This window comes from Lipotes vexillifer, unplaced genomic scaffold, assembly GCF_000442215.2.
Source record: "Lipotes vexillifer unplaced genomic scaffold, Lipotes_vexillifer_v1.1 scaffold70, whole genome shotgun sequence".
Taxonomy (NCBI): Eukaryota; Metazoa; Chordata; class Mammalia; order Artiodactyla; family Lipotidae; genus Lipotes; species Lipotes vexillifer.
In genome coordinates this window covers 1,429,201-1,437,049 of record NW_006789896.1, presented here as the reverse complement: position 1 = coordinate 1,437,049, position 7,849 = coordinate 1,429,201, and positions in this window count along the sequence as shown.

Here is a 7,849-nt window from a genome sequence, read left to right as displayed (position 1 = left end):
CCACCCCATGGGAATGGGACTGCTCCCCACGTGAGACCATGAGTTAGTGGAACTGGGAGTGAGGGGTCTGCACCTCTGAAGGAAACTGCTCAGTCCTAGACACAGCTGCCATCCGAGATGTGGGGACCTGCCGGCTGGAGCAAATGTGGGAGGGTCAGGAGGCCCCGACACCCAGTCGGAAGATTTCCAGAGGAGACACCCGTCTTCAGGAGTCTAAGGAGGCATGGGGATGGACCAGCTTCTCACTGGGAAGCTGATTTCAGGAAGCTACTCCCATCCATTAGGCCGCCTGACCACCCCATGGTGCTTACCCAGAAACCAGAGACCAAGCGCAGGGAAAGGCCCCGGGCACTGGAGTCAGGCAGACCTGGGTTCTAATCCCGGCTCCGGCTCTGGCTGGCTGCTTGATCCTGGGCAAGTTATTCCACTCTGAGACTCAGTTTCTCCATCTATAAAATAGGGCAAAAATAGTTATCTGGAACATAGTATATTTTAAATTTTATTTGTTCATAATCTGAATTTATCAATTTTATTCATTTCTTAAAATTTATATTTAATTTTAAAACAACATAGATAATATAAATATTTTAAAGCTCCAAAAAATATACATTGAAAAATCTTCCCCTATCCTTGTTCTCCTTCCTCAGTAACTATTACCTGCTGCATCACAGAGCGAATGTTATTTGTGTTAAAAACTACCATTTATCAGGGGCTCACTTTGTGTCAGGACAGTGCATTGTAACATCACTGCATTCACCCCTGTTTGGCAGACAGCATTATCCCTGTTCTGGGTGCAGGAAGTAGGCTCAGAAGGAGGGAATATTTTGCCTGGAAATATAAGACCTGTAAGGAGAGAAGCCAGGATTTAAAAATGCAAGTGAGGGACTTCCCTTGTGGTTCAGTGGTTAAGAACCCGCCTGCCAATGCAGGGGACATGGGCTCAAGCCCTGGTCCAGGAAGATCCCACACGCTGAGAAGCAACTAAGCCCGTGAGCCACAACTACTGAGCCCATGTGCCACAACTACTGAAGCCCGCACACTGCAACAGAATAGCCCCCGCTCACCGCAACTAAAGAAAGCCTGCATGCAGCAACGAAGACCCAACACAGCCAAAAATAAATAAATTTATAAAAAAGAGAAAAAAATGCAAGTGATTTCATGTTTGTAAATCTCCTAGGACAACAGATGTTAGCTCTTCCCACCCAGACACCTGATGCCTTTCCATCAGGAGCTGGGCAGACAAGCTCCCTGAGAGAGAATGAGAGAGGGTGTTTTTATATCCATACAGGCATCAGACAACACCATAGTGAAAATAACAGCAGTGGCGCCAGGCCAAGTCTAAGTTCTTTACATGCATCATCGCATTGAAGCCTCATCACCACCCTCTGCGGTAAGTGCTACTGTTTTCATTTTATAGAAGGTAAAATTGAGGCTCAGAGAGGTTAAAGAATTTGGTCAATTTCTTACAGCTTAGAAAAGAAGGAGCAGAGACAGGATTCAAATCCAGGCAGTCCAACAGGAGAGCCTAAGCTCTTTCACACTCTACTCTGTCCCCTGGGGAGGTGGCTAAGAGAAGGCAAAGGGTCAGAGGGAGCTGATGTAACAGATGAGAGAATGTGGTAGGACTGGAGGAGGGAGTCGCAGGGAGAAGGGGGCAGGACAGTCAGGAGCAAGGTTCCGGGGCTGGCATTCCAGAAATGAAAGAAACGATATCTGTCTGCTAGGAACTGAGGGTTTATTGGGAAGACAAATATAAACCACATGTGGAGGAAAAGAACTAGGTCAGTACTAATAACACATCACAGCTATCAGACTCACTGTTTCAGTTAGCCACTGCTGCATACGCCATCCCAAACAGAGAGGCTTATGACACCCATCATCTACTTTGCCCACGAATCTGCAGCTGGGGCAGGGCTTAGTGGGGTCAGCTTGTTTCTGCCCCATGTGGCACCAGCAGGGGTGGCTGGAAGGCTGGAAGCTGGGATCATCTGAGGGTTTGCTCACTTGAAAGCTGAGGCTGGTTGTCAGCAGCACACCTACATGTGGGCTTCTCCCTGCCGATGCTCGGCTTCTTCCCAGCTTGGTGACCCCAGGTAACATCATTAGTCATTGGGGAATGCAAATTAAAACCACAATGAGATACCACTACACACCTAGTAGAATGTTTAAATAAAAATGACCTGCCATATCCAGGTTTGGCAAGGATGCTCTCATACAACTGCTTTGGAAAATCCTTGGCAGTTTCTTTGGAAGTTAAACATATACTTACCATACGACCCAGCCACGCAATTCCAAGCTATTTACCTGAGAGCAATGAAAGCAGATGTCCGTACAAAGATTTACACATGAATGTTCATAGCAGCTTTATTTGAAGTAAACAAAAATGAGAAACAACCCAGATGTCCATCAATAGGAGAATGGATAAGTAAATTATGGTACAGCTATACAGAGAGATACAATTCAGCAATAAAAATGAATTCACTATCAGACTTCCCTGGTGGCTTGGTGGTTAAGAATCCACAACAGATGTTAGCTCTTCCCACCCAGACACCTGATGCCTTTCCATCAGGAGCTGGGCAGACAAGCTCCCTGAGAGAGAATGAGAGAGGGTGTTTTTATATCCATACAGGCATCAGACAACACCATAGTGAAAATAACAGCAGTGGCGCCAGGCCAAGTCTAAGTTCTTTACATGCATCATCGCATTGAAGCCTCATCACCACCCTCTGCGGTAAGTGCTACTGTTTTCATTTTATAGAAGGTAAAATTGAGGCTCAGAGAGGTTAAAGAATTTGGTCAATTTCTTACAGCTTAGAAAAGAAGGAGCAGAGACAGGATTCAAATCCAGGCAGTCCAACAGGAGAGCCTAAGCTCTTTCACACTCTACTCTGTCCCCTGGGGAGGTGGCTAAGAGAAGGCAAAGGGTCAGAGGGAGCTGATGTAACAGATGAGAGAATGTGGTAGGACTGGAGGAGGGAGTCGCAGGGAGAAGGGGGCAGGACAGTCAGGAGCAAGGTTCCGGGGCTGGCATTCCAGAAATGAAAGAAACGATATCTGTCTGCTAGGAACTGAGGGTTTATTGGGAAGACAAATATAAACCACATGTGGAGGAAAAGAACTAGGTCAGTACTAATAACACATCACAGCTATCAGACTCACTGTTTCAGTTAGCCACTGCTGCATACGCCATCCCAAACAGAGAGGCTTATGACACCCATCATCTACTTTGCCCACGAATCTGCAGCTGGGGCAGGGCTTAGTGGGGTCAGCTTGTTTCTGCCCCATGTGGCACCAGCAGGGGTGGCTGGAAGGCTGGAAGCTGGGATCATCTGAGGGTTTGCTCACTTGAAAGCTGAGGCTGGTTGTCAGCAGCACACCTACATGTGGGCTTCTCCCTGCCGATGCTCGGCTTCTTCCCAGCTTGGTGACCCCAGGTAACATCATTAGTCATTGGGGAATGCAAATTAAAACCACAATGAGATACCACTACACACCTAGTAGAATGTTTAAATAAAAATGACCTGCCATATCCAGGTTTGGCAAGGATGCTCTCATACAACTGCTTTGGAAAATCCTTGGCAGTTTCTTTGGAAGTTAAACATATACTTACCATACGACCCAGCCACGCAATTCCAAGCTATTTACCTGAGAGCAATGAAAGCAGATGTCCGTACAAAGATTTACACATGAATGTTCATAGCAGCTTTATTTGAAGTAAACAAAAATGAGAAACAACCCAGATGTCCATCAATAGGAGAATGGATAAGTAAATTATGGTACAGCTATACAGAGAGATACAATTCAGCAATAAAAATGAATTCACTATCAGACTTCCCTGGTGGCTTGGTGGTTAAGAATCCACCTGCCAGTGCAGGGGACACAGGTTCGATCCCTGGTCCAGGAAGATCCCACATGCCACAGAGCAACTAAGCCCGTGTGCCACAACTACTGAGCCCATGTGCCACAACTACTGAAGCCTGTGTGCCTAGAGTCACAACAAGAGAAGCCACCACGGTGAGAAGCCCGCTCACTGCAAGGAAGAGTAGTCCCCACTCGCTGCAACCACAGAAAGCCCGAGCACAGCAATGAAGACTCAATGCAGCCAAAAAATAAAAAAAAATTTTTGAATTAAACAAAGTTTTTGAATGAAAAAAAAATGAATTCACTGTTGATCCATGCAACAACATGGATGGCTCTCAAAATTATTATGCTGAGTAGAAGAAGCCAGACAAAAAAAGTGTATATGCACAGTATTACTCAATTTATATAAAAGTCTAGAAAATGCAATTAACCTGTAGTGACAAGAAAGCACACCAGTGGTTGCATGGAGATGCTAGGGGTGGGGTAGAGGGAGGGATGACAAAGGGGCATGAGAAAACTTAGGGTTGATGGATACGCTCAGTACCTTGATAGTGGTGATGGTTTCACAGGTGTATACATGTTAAACTGTACCAAATTGTACACTTTAGATATGTGCAGTTTACTGTGGGCCAATTTTAAAAATAAAAAATATTAGGTTGGAAAAAGAAAGAAGGGCATGTGCAGCTCATGCATCTCAATATAAAAAAACAACCCAATCAAAAAATGGGTGGAAGATCTAAATAGACATTTCTCCAAAGAAGACATACAGATGGCCAAAAAGCACATGAAAAGATGCTCAGCATCACTAATTACTAGAGAACTGCAAATCAAAACTACAATGAGGTATCACCTCACACCGGTCAGAATGGCCATCTTCAAAAAATCTACAAACAATAAATGCTGGAGAGGGTGTGGAGAAAAGGGAACCCTCCTATACTGCTGGTGGGAATGTAAATTGGTACAGTCACTATGGAGAACAGTATGGAGGTTCCTAAAAAAACTAAAAATAGAGCTACGATATGACCCAGCAATCCCACTCCTAGGCATATACCCAGAGAAAACTATAATTTGAAAAGATAAATGCCCTCAATGCTCATTGCAGCACTATTTACAATAGCCAAGACATGGAAACAACCTAAATGTCCAACAACAAAGGAATGGATAAAGAAGATGTGGTACATATATACAATGGAATATTACTCAGCCACAAAAAAGAATAAAATAATGCCATTTCCTGCAACATGGATAGACCTAGAGATTTTCATACTGAGTGAAGTAAGTCAGACACAGAAAGATAAACATCATGTGATATTGCTTATGTATGGAATCTAAAAAAAAAGGGTGCAAATGAACTTATTTTCAAAACAGAAATAGAGTCACAGATGTAGAAAACAAACTTATGGCTACCAGGGGTTAAGGGGGGAGGGATAAATTGGGAGATTGGGATTGACATACACATACTACTATATATAAAATAAATAACTAATAAGGACCTACTGTATAGCACAGGGAACTCTATTCAATACTCTGTAATGGCCTGTATGGGAAAAGAATCTAAAAAAAGAGTGGATGTATGTATAACTGATTCACTTTGCTGTACACCTGAAACTAATACAACATTGTAAATCAAGTATACTCCAATAAAAATTAAAAAAAAAAAAAGAAAGAAGGCACATGGGAGGTGATAGGCTGTGGTGGCCATCTTGGAAAACACAAACCTACCTTTTTCACCAAGTATTTCCAACAGGCGAGGCACTGTCCTTGAGTCCCCCCAACAACCCAACCCAAGGGGGAGATGAGGTGGCCAATTATCTTCTATGATGATGATGATGATGATGGTGATGATGATCTTGATTGTTATCACAGAACCATGAGGTCTTGGTCCCTGGGAGGGAAGGGTGTCTCAGGTCTCTGATGACCGAACCTTGGGGCTTTTACCACTGAGCTGTAAGAGAAACTGCTGACCATTTCTTCGGACCCATCAGGAAGCAGAGGCGCCCTTTAGAGAGCGACACGGAGAGGCAGTGAGGAGGCGGCTCTGTGGGCAGAGGCTGGGGCATGGCTGCTGAACTGAGAGGCACCTGTGTCTGTCCCCCACCCTCCCTACCTAGGGAGGCAGAAGATACCAAGCCCCCGACAAGGAGGGCTCAGTTCAAGAAGCGCTGCGCCTTCCATCCCGGGGCAGATACGGAGATGGTAACCCAAGGAAAGCTTCTGAGAGGAGCCACAGTCTCCCGGCTTGGCTGGACCCTGGGGCTTCGGCTGCTCTTCTCTGCCTCAGGCGAGGTCCTTGTTTCCCAGCCCCCCACCCCCAGATCCTTAGCCTCTTTCTCCTTTTTAATGGGGGTGGGTGGGTGGGTGGGTTGCCCAACAGACAAATCCTGGTTTAGGAGCCAATAAAGAGGGGGCCTCCTAGGTTGGGGAGGGTATCAGAGGCCATGGGCTGGAGGGCAGAGTCCTGGTGCACAACCCTGTGGGCCCCTCACTGCCACCCACCATGAAGAACACAGGCCTGAGGGATGGGAGCGCAGGGGGCAGGCGAGAGTTTATCAGGGCTGGACCTGGATGGACGGGCTGGGGGAGGCCTAGAAGGGCAGTTGAAGGGTGGAGGAACAGCACCAGGCACAGAGAGGCAGTACTCCGGGGGGGCAGTGGGGGACACCTTGTTGCAATGCTGTCCACTGAAGCTTAACAGAAATGGCAGAAGTGGGCCACACTGACTAGACAGCCACCTCGCACTAGACGTTCTCTCCTTTAACCTTTCTGACAAGTCTGTGATGTAGGTTCTACACCCCCCACTGCATAGGTGAGACGGGGTTATCCACAGTCACACAGCTAGCAGGTTGGGGAGCCGACCTGGGGAGGGGGTGGCGGCCAGCAGGCACAGAAGCCACTGCAGGTCTGGGCGGGTGGGCCTGGCGCACGTGGTGGAGTTCTGGTGGAGGATGGGCTGGAGCAGGAGAGGGGGCAGCGGGAGCAGCAGGGAGGCTGGGCGCCACCCAGGCGGCAGGCAAAGCAGACCTGGGCTCCGCAGGCTTCGGTGGAAGGAGGCTTGGTGGGAGAGGAACCTGCAGGAGGGTGGGAGAGGGCGCGTGCTGGTGGAGCCCGGCTACGAAGGAGCAGGGGGCGGGGTCTTTCCTCGTTCTCCTTCGGGAACTGAGACCGGGGGAAACTGAGCCGCCCTCAGCAAAGACGGACCCTGCCCCTGATGGGAGAGAGGGTGAGGGAGAGAGAAGCCAAGGACTAAGACGGAGGGCCCTGGAGGGGTGACGGAGGGGGTAGGGAGAGGAGGGTGGGGAGGACTGGCGAGGTTCTGAGCCGGCGGCATCAGGGATGAGCGTGGCTGGAAGGCCGGGAGAGATGAAGGTGAGACGTCCTTAGGTCCCGGCCTTGGTGTTCGTGTGTGGTGCGGAAGGGGCTTGTTCTTTTCAAAATGTGAAACTTGAACATTTTTGTCTGATTAAAGCATGAAACATACAATTAAAACAGGAGGAGAAATATTAAAAGTTAAAAGACCTCCCATAATCGTAAACCCACACTCTGCTACTATTAATGGTTTCAAGTATTTCCTTCTGATTTTGGAATATGAACAAAAACAGATAAAATACATTTGTATGAGGATTCCAGTGGTTTCACATGTTTGCCAAAACGAAACATTCTGTCTTTTCATTTTAACCATTCAGGTGTGTGTGCAGCTGATCTCACTGTAGTCTGCATTTCAGTTTCCATGATATATATGATTCTTTTCCATTATAGGTTATTTCAAGATATTGAGTATACTTCCATGTGCTATACAATAGGTTCTTGTTGGTTATTCTATATAATGTGTATATTTTAACCCCAAACTCCTAATTTACACCCCCACCACACCAAAGCATTTGACTTAATAGTCTAATACATTACTTTGATCACTTCTCCAGTAAGGCTAGAACTTAGAGCACTTCAACCTCACTTGCCTCCTACCAATGTTTGTGGGTTTTTTTTTTTT